The sequence below is a fragment of the Octodon degus genome, unplaced genomic scaffold (genome assembly GCF_000260255.1).
Source record: "Octodon degus isolate 3935 unplaced genomic scaffold, OctDeg1.0 scaffold00040, whole genome shotgun sequence".
Lineage (NCBI taxonomy): Eukaryota > Metazoa > Chordata > Mammalia > Rodentia > Octodontidae > Octodon > Octodon degus.
This window is the reverse complement of record NW_004524616.1, coordinates 16,826,632-16,839,756: the sequence shown is the minus strand read 5'-3', so window position 1 is coordinate 16,839,756 and position 13,125 is coordinate 16,826,632. Positions and strand designations below refer to the sequence as shown.

The 13,125-nt window shown below is 37.6% G+C and overlaps 1 pseudogene; it reads left to right on the top strand.

The window, feature by feature from the left end:
* The first annotated feature begins 4,727 nt into the window (after window positions 1-4,727).
* On the top strand, window positions 4,728-5,978 carry LOC111816777 (annotated as a pseudogene).
* The last annotated feature ends 7,147 nt before the right edge of the window (window positions 5,979-13,125 follow it).

Genomic DNA, 13,125 nt, shown 5'->3' with positions numbered 1-13,125 from the left:
GGCCGGCAGGCGAGAAGGCAGAAGTCAGGGGGTGCCTGGGCGAAAGTGTATGTTGGGGAGGCGGTTGTGACTAATGTTTATCCATAAAGAAGTTAACCAGACAGATTTCCCAGTGCTCACTCATCCGCTTTTATGGGAAGTGCCCTCAGCAAATAAACTCCAGGATATCAAATTTTGTTTTTCTGACTATAGGTAATATGAGAAATGGGTTACAAATCTGTTTCCTACAGTGAATATTGTAATAACCAAAAGTGAAATTTTACAGGAATGAAGCTTGCTAACGCTGAAGCAATGAACAAACCTGAGTCTTTCAAAAGCCTGGCCGATGTGTACTGAGAGAAAAGGAGATCATGATGCATCTCCGCCAGGCACCGGAGGGGATCTTTGGTCTGCCTAGGAGAGCTCAGAAAGCACCCTCAGGCATTTTATCTGATGTTTTTCCCTTTTCCTCTACACCTAATGAGGAGGCTTGGCAGATTTTACAAATTTAACTCACCATTGTCAAATATTAAAAGTAAAATCTCCCATGGTTCTTCATTTATCTTGCAGTCTAAAGAAATGGGTTTTGAAAAAAACAGACTTGGAGTCAGAATTTGGTAAAAAGAAGTGGATGGGGTGGTCAGGAGCAATATGGATAGGTGGATAAATTATGCTGTCTAGAAACAAATGTTTAGTAGGCTAGTACTTCACACCTGACTCACAGTTGGGCAGTGCAGGAAACCTCACAAACAAAACTGCTGCTAGACTCATTTAAAACTATTATACAGAATTAGTTTAGATAACCTTTTTATTGGTCACATCACTGAACTGTCTAGATGTATGTCAATATTCATTTATCTCCATTATCTATCTCTCTTGTCTAGGTCCTTCCTCAGTTAATTACCCTCTTTAGTGCTGTGGTGGACATTTGCTGCTTTGCCTCCTTCAGATCCCTTTCCCTTCTGTTAAGGACAACTACATATGCTTTTGGGAAACATCCTCCCGGTAGCATTCTGAGCATTTCTGAGTTGTTGCCCCATCAGGCAATTGTCATGAGATCCTGATTTGGCTAATCAAGTTGACTTCCTAGAGTTTGAAACTCAAATGGAAAGACACATGGTCAAAGATACTGCTTCTCCCACTTCTAAAAAAAGTGTCTATTATGTCTCGAGCTGTTTGAACCTAGTGTACACTCCAAGACCTAGTGCTTCAGCTTTCCCTTCAATTTTTCCAGTGCATTTGTGTGTGTGTGTGTGTGTGTCTGTCTGTCTGTCTGTCTGTCTGTCTTTCCCATCTCAGATTCCATTTTTTGAGATTCGCATGATTTTGAGTTTAGAATGATGAGTTGTCTCTTGCAGTCACATTACATTTGATCTGCCTGTGACCACACAGCAGCCTTGGTCACAAAGGGAAATTAGAGGGAAGTTTGCTAATAGCAAATCTATTGCTTGAATGAGGAAAATAAAAACACAAGTGCAAATTCACTGATGATTAATCAAAATGAATTTTTCTGAATAAAAGATGGTAATATTCCTGTCATTTTAGATTTTCTGTAGTGCTTAAAACTAAACTACTCAGTTTCTCCAAATTTACTAAAGAATAAGAATCCAGTGTATGTACTTTTAATAGATGAAATTATAGAATAATCTATAAAGTATAGAGTGTAATTGTCTTTTAGCTGAAGAAAAGTTCTGTAGTATGCCCATGAAGAGCTTATTCTTCAGAAGAGAAAAACCCAAAACTGCTGTTAATTGACCACAGGTTCCTGAGAGAAGGCCTCTGCTATTAGGATACAGAGTTGGAGGGTAGAAAGTTTATGCTGAGTCACAGGTAAAGTAATCTTTTTCCCCATCCGGATGCTCTCATTTTTAAAAAGATACATGTATCTTTACAGGCCTGATGTACTATCTCTGAGTCTTAGATATTTGTAATATTCAAGGATGCACCCAAATATTTTTAAAAGTATTTTTCCTGGCTTTAGAATGTTTGCTTTTTATGACTATCCAAGGAATTCCAATACTTTCAAATAACTTACCATAATGTCTCTGAATGATTACTATGATCATTAATACTTAAATAATTTCTTTGTGGACTTTAAACCATTGGGTTTAAAGAGCCTGCAGATTACAATTTTGTCTTTCTACATGTTTATCATCAGAGAACTCATATATTCATTTGTGTTACAAACATTTCCTTACCACATTCATAATACCTAGTGGTGAATTGCACACAGGAGCATTAAATTTTTATAACTGAATGAGACTGATCATTTTAATGTTTATCAAAATATAAATAACTGGCTAGAACAGTTATGTATGCTTTTTATTTTCTTCAGGCTTGTTAATGCAAACAAGGAGCTTAAAAATGAAGAGTCAGATTGGTAATTTACATACATGAATACAGGATCAGATTGACACAAAATATTAAACATTGTTCCCAACACTGTTTATGTAAGGTAATCCTAATTTCTCTTGCTAAGGAAGTGGGTCTTATCATTAGGCTAATCTCTTAGTAAAACTACAGAGCATAATGCTGTTAGTTACACAGTGAATTTCAAAATTTAAGAGTTTAATATTAAAACTGGGAAAAGCTAAAATGACTTCATTGTCATTGTAAAATTAATACATTCCCATTTAAATTCTCTTCTACAGTCCAAGGCCAGAATAATTTTTTTTTAAATCAGGCAGGTGCTTATGCCACTGAGCTATCTCCCCAGCCAACAAATGTTAAATTAAAACTGTTAAATCAAATTTCAATGCAAGAGAAACAATTGCATCTCTATTTTAAATCTTATTTGGGGCTGAGGAGATAGCTTAGCAGTCTAAGTTCCTGCCTGGCAAGCATAAGATCCCCAGTTCAATCCCCAGTACTGCGTACTGCACAAGGTACTGGCCCTGGAACTGGGCATGGTGGGTGTATGCCTGTAATCCCAGCACTGGGGAGGCTAAGACAAGGAGGATCACTACAAGTCTGAACTGTGTAGAAAGACCCTGTATCAAATAAATAATTTTTTTAAAAAATAAATCTTACCAACTTTGCAAATTTTCATACTAAAATATCTTATCTTTTTAATGTAAACTACAGCATTATACGCTATACTGTGTATTAAATAGATAATATAAAAATAGGACACACAAATATAAAAGTTTTCTAAAACTAAAAGTACATTATCAGTAAGAAGGGTATTAATACTGCCAGGTTTGAAGACATACAGTACAAAAATGTTGCACATATCTACAAAAATAAAATAATACTGATAGATAAAAATCAGCTAATGTTGTTAACAAGTTGGGTCCATAATAATTAACATTTGGAAACAGTTATGAGCCAAATAATAATGGCACATCCATGACTGAAGTGCAAACACATGGATAAAGCAGATTAGAAAATTTCCTTTTCATTTCTGTAGAGAAATTCTGAAAGCCAATTAACACAAAATGAATACTGAGGAATTAAAGGATGAACTGTTCTAGTGTTTTAGTTTTTATGAAAGAAAGAAAACAGAAAATCCTGAGAAATGACACTTGCAGCACGCAAGCCTTGCTTTCTGCCAAGGGAGATACAGAGCTTCGTGTCCTATCCTTCATATTTGTTTCCATGCACTCAGTACAGTCACAAACACTGTTAACTTTGATATCCTTACCAGTATCAACACTGTTGGGCCCTGCAATCAGAACTCAGTAACAATCTTTTGAACTCCATTTAAAATCACATGTGTAGAAACTTCAATTCTTCATCAGCTGCTTTCCTAAGGCTAACAATACACTTTAAATGATAATATACTGAACGGTGACATCTAAATATTACAAATGATTATCTTCTGGAATTTATAAAAGGTAATAGCATGGTTTGGAACCGTATTATACTTCTCTTGAAGGGAATTTTGTAGTGCAGGAGTTCTCACATATTAAAAAACATAATAAAATACTGAATTGGACTTAGCTTTAGCTTTAAACATATGTATGCCAATGAAACATTGTAAAATTTCTCCCAATTGTATAGCAGAAGAATAAACCAAAGTAAGAGTGATAAACACACACACACACACACACACACACACACACACACACACCCCTATAACCTAGGAAGAAAAAATGCATAACCTGTTGTTACATAATATAGAGCTTAGGTGATTTCTGTCTCTAATTTCCTCTAAATTATCCCTGGCTTACAACTTAGCTGAAAAACAAATATGTAACCATCACATTGAGGACAACAGAAAGTGTTCTCAAGCCCTATGAGAGACAGTCTGGCCACACATGTTGCTTTCTCTCTAATGAAAAAACTATCAGCTACAAAACTGGAGCAACTACAATTCCTTCCCATTAAGCACTGAAATTAATAATGAATTAATAATGGTGGTGATGATAGCTGTAGATGTGTAACAAATATCTCCAGCTCTTAATGTTAATAAGATCCATAATTTATTCACTTTTGACTATGAAACTTTGTTATTGTGAACATTTCTACAGTGTGTCCCATAAAAAAGAGATGCAATGATTCCAATTCTTTTTTTTTTTTTAGATTCTAGCTCATCAATATCAGAGCTTTAAACAGCAATGTCTGATCCACTGATCTGAAAATAAAAATTGTCTTAATGCTGTATTCCTAGAATTTCTTAAATGAATTTCTATGGGTAATACATATAATACATATAAGTGGAAAGCAGAGCTATGTACGGGAAGTTGACTTCCGGGTCACAGCCGAGGTGGCTCTCACGTGGAGGTGGGATTGTTTGTCCTGCAGAAATGACCACCGAGACTCAGAGAATAGAACTGGACGTTGGGCGTCCACAGAAACAGAAGAAAGAGGAAGAGGAGGAGGGGATAGTCAAACAACCAGAGACTCAATACGCAATGATGGAATTATTTTGCTGATAATTCTATGAGGGCCACATCCCCCTCTAGGACTGTAAGTCAAGAGCAGACGTCCCATATAGCCTTGGTGAAGAAAAAGACAGACCACAGCACCTTTTATGAAGTGTTCCCAGAATCTGAGCCCACGTCACCCAGCCCCAGGAAGCAGGCCTTTGACCACTCAGAGCCCTTCAGTGGTGAGATAAAGAAGAGAAAGACCTTTCCTTTGGCCACATCAGAGGGCTCAGAGGTAAAGACCTCCCCCAACCCCAGTCTGGGTGAGGAGGCAACCAGAGTTGGCAAGAAGCTCAAAAAACAAAAGAAGGAAAGAAAGGACTAGGATACCAGAGCCTGTTCTGACCAGGATCCTTGGCTCTGTGAGGCAGATGCTATGTATGGATGCAAGGTGGAGAAGGGGGCTGAGGAGCAGGCAGGCTTAGGGCTGAAAGGGAAGCAGGGCAGCTCCAGAGAACACAGCAGGAAAGTGAAGAAGAAGAAAGTCCACCACAAGGAAGACACCCTCCCAGTCCACTCTGAGCTCTCCAGGTCCATGGAGACCAACCCTAGGAAAGGAAAGAAGAAGAAGACAGTCAGAATTGAAGTTGTAGAGTACATCCCACTAGGAGATCACCCTAAAGCCAGAGTGAAGAAAAAACAAAGGCTAAGAAAAAGGAAGATAAGCCAGTTGTTAAGTTGGCTCAGAAAAGGAAGAAAAGAAGAAAGAGAGCACGGTAACAATAGACCCTTGGAAGGAGGTGATGTGAAAGGCCTTGCAAGAAGAGGTTGATTGGGAGTTAGGCAAAACAAAAGGATCTGAACCCAGGAAGTGGACAGGAACCCAGTTTGGCCAGAGGGATACTGCAGATTTTGAAAACAAGGAACAGAAACTGAAATTTCTCAAACTTATGGGTAACTTTAAGAATCTGTCCCCTTCAGTCAGCTGCTCCCCGTGCATGACCACAAGGCCCAACATGACCCTCAGCAAGGTGACAGCCGACACCCTGCAGCAGAAGTTGAAGCAGGGCTATGACCAGGCGAAGAGCTAAAAGTACAAGCAGCGTGCTGGACTTGGCTTCTCTGCCTGTCCCAACAGTCTTCTACATCGACAAGAATGCATCTAAGTCTGTCAGGTTGGAAGATTAAATGCTAATGTCTTCTACCCACACAGCTCAGATGGCTTTCTCAGTTTTGCAGATGAAAGCCACCTAGCAGCTGTCCAGGATGGAACACCTGTGGATACCTGTGGATGAACTGGGCAGCTCATGTCCTGGGGGCTAAAACACACTTTTTCTGTTAAACCTTCCATCCCTGTGGTAACATGGGCATGTGTTGGGGTAAAGTGTGGCCCAGGTACATACTGTTTTTTGCATTAATGTATTTAATCATCATTATGAAGTAGGTGCTATTCGTGAGGCAGCTAAGTTTAGGGAACAAGTAATAAAATGGCCCAGGGCCACCCACTGTTGACTGCCATGTGTTACAAGGTTGTACCCTAAGCTGTAAGTCACTAATCATTGTGAAAGTTTCTTCTAGAGACTTTCACCCAGAGTACTAGTTGAAGATTAAATGATGGAGGAAATAAGTAAAAAAACAAAAACACAAACAGAGCTATGCAGAAAGCCTACGCTATCAAGCAGGGACTCTATTTATCAAACCCAGAACAATAGTGCTATAGTCAAAAGGCTTAGGTTGGAGCATAAATTCTTTTGTTTGATGTTTGGCGAGCTCATATAGACTTTGTTCTTTGATAAGGACTAATTGTTGAATGTGCTTTGATGCCATCATGTAGTTCTAAAATGTCACAGGGAATGCAATGAAGAAAGTAGAACACTGGAGATGTATGAGGGTAACATTAGAAAAGAGTGAGGTATGACATCTGACTCAAGGGGCTGAATGAGAACACTAAGCACATGCTTCAAAGTGATGGAGAAGAGCAATAGAGTGAAATAAAGAATTGGGAATTTTTAAATTGGAATACAGTAGAGGAGAGAAGTCTATGTCAAAGATGTTTTTTTAATATATTTTGTATAAGGTCTTACTACACACCTTAGACTCATACTCATCCTCTTGTTTTTAGCCCTCCCAGTGCTATGGTTACAGGCATGCACCACCAGGCCTGGTCTTTAAAGAATCTTTAACATTCCCTGAATTTTAATTTTTTTAGTTAAATATGTGTATCTGGTACAGTGTCTCACTGTGCAGCTTGCACAGCATTAGGTGCCTGGGTTTGAACCCGGTCCTTGTGCTTACCAGGCAATTGCTTAGACCACTGAGCTATCTCTGTGGCCCATGTCAAACTTGATAGCATGTTTGTGTTTCTTTCTACTAGTTGCCCTTGCCTTCGGCTGCACACCACTTCCAGGTGTCCACCCCAATATAGAAGGAGACAGCTGGCACACACTTGTCTGGGTCAAGGCTGAACTAAAAAAGAAAATCTATAAACAAACTGGGTAAAAGAATTCCAAAAATAATAAACTATAAATATATGTTTGGTTACCCATCCCCTGAAGCTACTAGAGAATGGAAAAATGGAATTTTATACCAGGGAATGGGTAAGTATTTCATTCTGGTGTCTCTAGTGCATATTCATTTGTAATTAAGTAAAGAATGTCATTTACCATAAGAAAATGGAAAAATGATGAGACGATGTTATGCTAGAATAGGCCTTTGAAAACGGAGGAGGTCAGTCAAAGAAATTTCGTTGTGTTCACTACAAAAATAAAAGGCCATCCAGTGGCAAAATTGCCTATAAGAAAAGCCCAACAAATCTGACTGTATCTGACAGACAGCCCAATGACAAAAGGCAACTGTTCTTCTTGCTGGGGTGTGATCCAGGACCATCTCTTGTTGACACGAGAATGTGTACTACAAAACCCATGTTCTGCCTTATTTGTTATTCCTTCCCTCTCCCTGCATTCAGTCTCACTGTCCCAGTTCCATAAAAGTTATTTAATTTGACATAGGGTAGGTATGATTCTCTGAAGTGGTTGGAGGTTTGTCAGGAAGTCATTTATACTTCACTGTGGCCTCTCCTTCATCTACCTGCTGCATGTAGTGATTGCAGTCTCATCACTGGAATTATTCTAATGTGCACTCTCTTCCCTTGAAACCCAAGAGAAAGAAGAAAACCAATGATTAACATGCTAATGGAATTATATAGAGTTTGATTTTTTTCCCTCTCCCTTCAAGAAAATGATAGATCTCAGAATACTCACAAATGCTGTATGTTTGGAGTGAAAACAAAGTAGGAGAAAGAATGGGGTTATGGAAGTAAGAACATGTCCCCTAATTGTGCTTAAAGTCAACTTTTAAAATTATATTTCTGTCTCTAATAATTACAGTGTTTCTCATTCTACCTTCTTCCTTTTGACAGTGCATCACCGTATGCAGAAACTGAAACATTTCTATACAATGAATAAATGGGTCTTAAAGTGATGGCCTTCTTTTTCTTTCCTGCTTTTCTTCCTTTATTCTTTCCTTTCTCTCTCCCTCTTTGTCCATCTCTGTCATTCTATTTTCTTTTTTTTTTTTTTTAGAGATTGAACTCAGGGCCTCACACAGGCTAAGCATGTGCTGTGTCACTGAGCTACACTTGGAACTCTATGAGTTTTGTAAAAGAAAGCCAAGTGGTTACAGCTAGTACTAGGACAAAATGTAAATGTGTCTCAGGCTTCTAAGTATTTCTTTCACTTGCATTTCAGTTATTCCATGATTCATAGTAATCTCTAAAAGAAGATTCAAAGAAAAAATGAAGCTTTGCATTATAAAAGCCGTGAGAACTGTGTCTACTGTAAATCACATAATGGCTGTGGACAGTGACCACTCTTCTAGGCTGCTTATGAGAACAAACTTGTCTTGTGACATATCTTATACACTTTACAGTATCTATAAAGTTTACAAATAGTTCATGTAAGGGGTATAACACAATGGGATATTGGAAAGTGTCAAAAACATTGATTAAATGATATATTAAAAATACTAAATGAAAACTTAATCTTAAAATCATCTGTGGCTAAGAAATCTCTAATAGATGAATAATTTAGTCTAATATAGAGGACTTTTTCAAATTTACTAAACATCCCTATTAAAGGAATGAAGTAATTAGAAAACAAACAATTTAATAACCATCACTTGGGGCTGGGGAGATGGCTCGGTGGAATAAGCACTTCACTGGCAAGCGCAAGGGCCTGAGTTCAATCCCCGGTTCCGCAAAAAAAAAACCCAAAAAACAAAAAGTTAATAACCATCACTTATAGCATAATACCTGTCCTCTGGTTAGTAATAATTTCTATTTTTTGTCATTGTGTCCTTGAAACTTGGAACTATGCAAAGTGGTTGAGTATATTACTTCATTGTATCCCCACAATACCCCTGTATGATGATTATTTATTTATTTAGTTTTATTTATTTAGTTATTTATTTATTTTGGGGGGATTGAACTCAGACCCTTGCGCTTGCCAGGGAAGCGCTTATTCTACTGAGCCATCTCCCCAGCCCTTGTATGATGATTATTAATACTTCCATTTATGGACAAGAAATGGAACCTAGAAAGATCAATCAACATGCTTACTTAAAAACTGGCAGAGCTGGATCTTGAACCAACCTATGCTGCTATAACTATCATACATTGAACTCTTGTCAGATGGAGTAGAAAGTAACTGTTTCTTTTATTTTTCTTCTTTGTTTAATTGTGAAAGGAATAAACTACTCAATCACTGAAAGTTACATGACAAGGAGACTGTGGCCAGGTCAATTAGATGGTTATGGGTGCCCCCACTGTTAACCTAGCAACCATGAGAAAATGGCTTTGGGATAAGTGTGATACCCAAGTGAGGGGGGAGGGAACAAATAGGGAAAGAACATGGGCGGCGGAGGCAGGCTGTCCTTCCATAGCTAGTCCCTCCATTTATAAAAGTGAATTACTGAACAAAGTGCTCAACTATTCTGATTTCAATTTCTCCACCAAAAACAAGACCTATTTGACAGGGCTGCTGTGAGGGTGAAATGTTTGTACATGCATGGCAAAGTCTCTTATGTTAGGCCCTGAGTGATCATAACTGTTTTTGTCTGGTGCTTGGATGTTAGGATTTAAAACAAGACAAACTACAGTCATGTGGAGAGGCATTTTCTATAAACATACAAAAATGAGTGTTATTTCTTTTTAATGTGTGTTTTATATTTAGAGGCAGCTAGATTTTGAAAAATCAATCAACATACAGTTTATATAAAGTAAGTGTACAACTTCCAAGTAAACAGTTTAATACATTTTAACAAATAATGGCGGGCAGTGCTAAAGTTCCACAACCCAGATTAGGAATTCCACAGAAATTTCCTGAACTCATGTCATCGCTAATCTCAGATTTTTCATCAAAAGTAACTTTCTTTACTTGAGCTTCAGATCAAGTGGGAATCATACAAGACACTCTCTTTTGTGTCATTCGTTTGTTCAGGAAAATGTGTGTAAGAGTCATCTGCATCATTGTCAATCAATGTTTGCTTTTCTTGGTGAGTGGTGGGTGTTTCATGCTAGGTACATAATATAATTTGGTCTTTTTACTGTAGATTAGAGATATTATAAATAAAGTTTCTAGGAGCATTTATCTACAAATTATTCTGTACATGTATGCTTTCTTTGGTAAGTATTTAGAATTTCTCCATCTTTAGAGAAGGTACCTATTTAATTTAGAAATTGTCAAATGTGTTTATAAGCAGTTGTATTATATTACACTGACACAGAGTTCAGCTACTCTCCTTACAACACTTGATGTTTGTAATTTTTTTTTCTGCTATCAGAAATTGAACTCAGAGCCTCCAGCTTGCCAGGCAGGTGCTGTGCTACTGATCTATGTACCTGGCATAATACTTTGTAATTTTTATTCATACAATATGAAATAGTATCTCCTTATCAAATTAATTTGCAGTTTCTTAATAACTATATTGACCATTTTTTCTTGAGCAGTTTTTCTTGTGATAAACATCTGAAAATCTTTTGTCAATTTTAATATTTTATGTGTTTTTTGTTATAAGAGATTTTAAATATATTTTGGATATGACTAATATGAGACATACACATTATGAATATTATTTCCCAGTCTGTGTCATTTTATTGTCTCAGTGATATCTTTTGAAGAACAAAAGTTTATAATTTTATCAGTTCATCAACTTACTTACAAGATGCGGACATGATATCCTATTTACAAACAGTATTAGAACAAATCCATCTATTCATTAAGAGAATGTAACTATATATCTATCCTAACCACTTTGAATACACAGATACAAAATGGACATTCATCTGGATCCCCTTTTTTTGTTAAGCTCCATTATTTGAATATTATAGGTGTGTAAACTCAGCAAAATATTCTAAAAGAGTCCAGTATCCCATAACAGTATTGGGTCTTTAAGACCAAGGTAAAGGAAGATTTATGCAACAAGAGTTGTAGCTTTTGGGTCTGATAAGCTCAGTGAAATCCCCTCAGGATTTATCCTGAGATCCTGTACCTCAGATTGTAGAGCCTTTGTCAGTGTCAGCCATGTGACTTCTTCTTTTTTTTTTTTTGTGGAACCGGGATTGGAACTCAGGCCCTTGCGTTTGCCAGGCAAGTGCTTATTCCACTGATCCATCTCCCTGGCCCTCTTGTGCTCATGTTTGTAACACTGTTATGGTTTGTGTATAGTTGTCCCCCTCAAAGCCTCAAGCAGTCTTGGGGCAGTTTCTGGAGTTGGTGATTGATTACTGTGGGTATGGACGCTGCACCTGCCCTGAGGCAGGTAATTTGCATTTCAGTGTAAAGAAGAAAGAGAAGTTAGCTGCTTGAGCTGCTGCTACTCCTCCCTTGAGCTCTTGCACTTTGCCACTGCCATGAAAAGTTGCTTTCTGCTTGTGCCACTCTGCCTTGGAGCCAGCTGAATATGGACTGAAACCTCCAGTAACTGTGAACTAAATAAGCCCTTCCTTCCTTCAATTTGGGTGATGGGGATTTGTTCCAGCAATGAGAGATGAGTAACTAAGACAAGCAATCAGAGCAGTCTTGAATTTGCTGCTGTCCTCCAGTCTCAACTTCTGGAGTGCTGGGATCAGAGGGGTACTCCACCATGCCCCATTCCAAAATTTTACTTTTTTTTTGTACAGGGAATCAAACTCAGAGCCTTGTGCTTGTCAGGAAAGCACGTATGCATTGAGCTACCTCCCCAGCTCTTGATCTAGCACTAAGTATTGAACAGATTATTACTTTTCTAACATGCCTTTTTGTATCTTTGTCAAAAATCAACTTACTGTATATGTTTAGGTTCATTTCTGAGTTTTTATTCTCATTCAATGATCTGTTTATTTATCCTTTTGCCAATACTACATCACATGGTCTTGATTATTATTATAGCTTTTTAGGTCTTGAAATCAGGTAATGAAAGTCCAGCTTTGTATTTGTTACACAAGCATCCTGCTTGACGCTTTTTGCATTTCCATGAAACTGATAGAATTTTGACTAACACTGTTGAAACTATAGGTCAATTTTGAGAATTTATATATTAAGTAATATTTCAATTGTTAAGTGTAGATAAACATACTATATCACTCTACTAGTTTAGACTCTCTTAAACTTCTCTCAGCCTGTTTTTCAGTATTCAGTGTAGAAAGCTTGCATCTCTTTTGTTAAAAAGCATTCCTAAGTACTTTGTATGTTTAAAAGTCATTATAAATAAAAATGTTTAAACTTAGCTTTATGTTGCTATTTTATAGAAGTACAGTTGACTTTATATTCTCTTAAAATCTTTGCTTCATCAGTACTTAAGAAGGGGAATAAAATGGGACTTCAAGGGCTGGCCTGATAGCTCAGCAAACTAAAGAGTCTGCTTAGGCAGAGCACAGCGGCTGGGGTTCGATTCCCACCTGCCATGCTGGCCCCTCCTGTGGGGAGAGCTGAGACAGTGATTGAGACTGGACTTGGTGGCACACACTTGTAATCCCAGCACTTGGGAGGCTGAAATCAGGAGGATCACTATGAGTCCAATCTACATAGTGAGACCATGTAGACCCTGTTCTAAAATATAGGGGGAAAAAAATCACCACGGGCTGAGTAATTCTACATTCAGGCTTATCTTTTTCTCAGAAATATCTGGAAGAATGTGTGAATGGATCAGTTTATAGGGGGAAAATGAGTTTGACCAAAAAATATTATTGAATAGAACATGAATAATTCTCTCTATATACTTATAATATTTTGAGATAACTAGATATTTCTCAAAAGTATTAACTTCCTACTTATGAAAGATTAATATATCTCAATTTGTA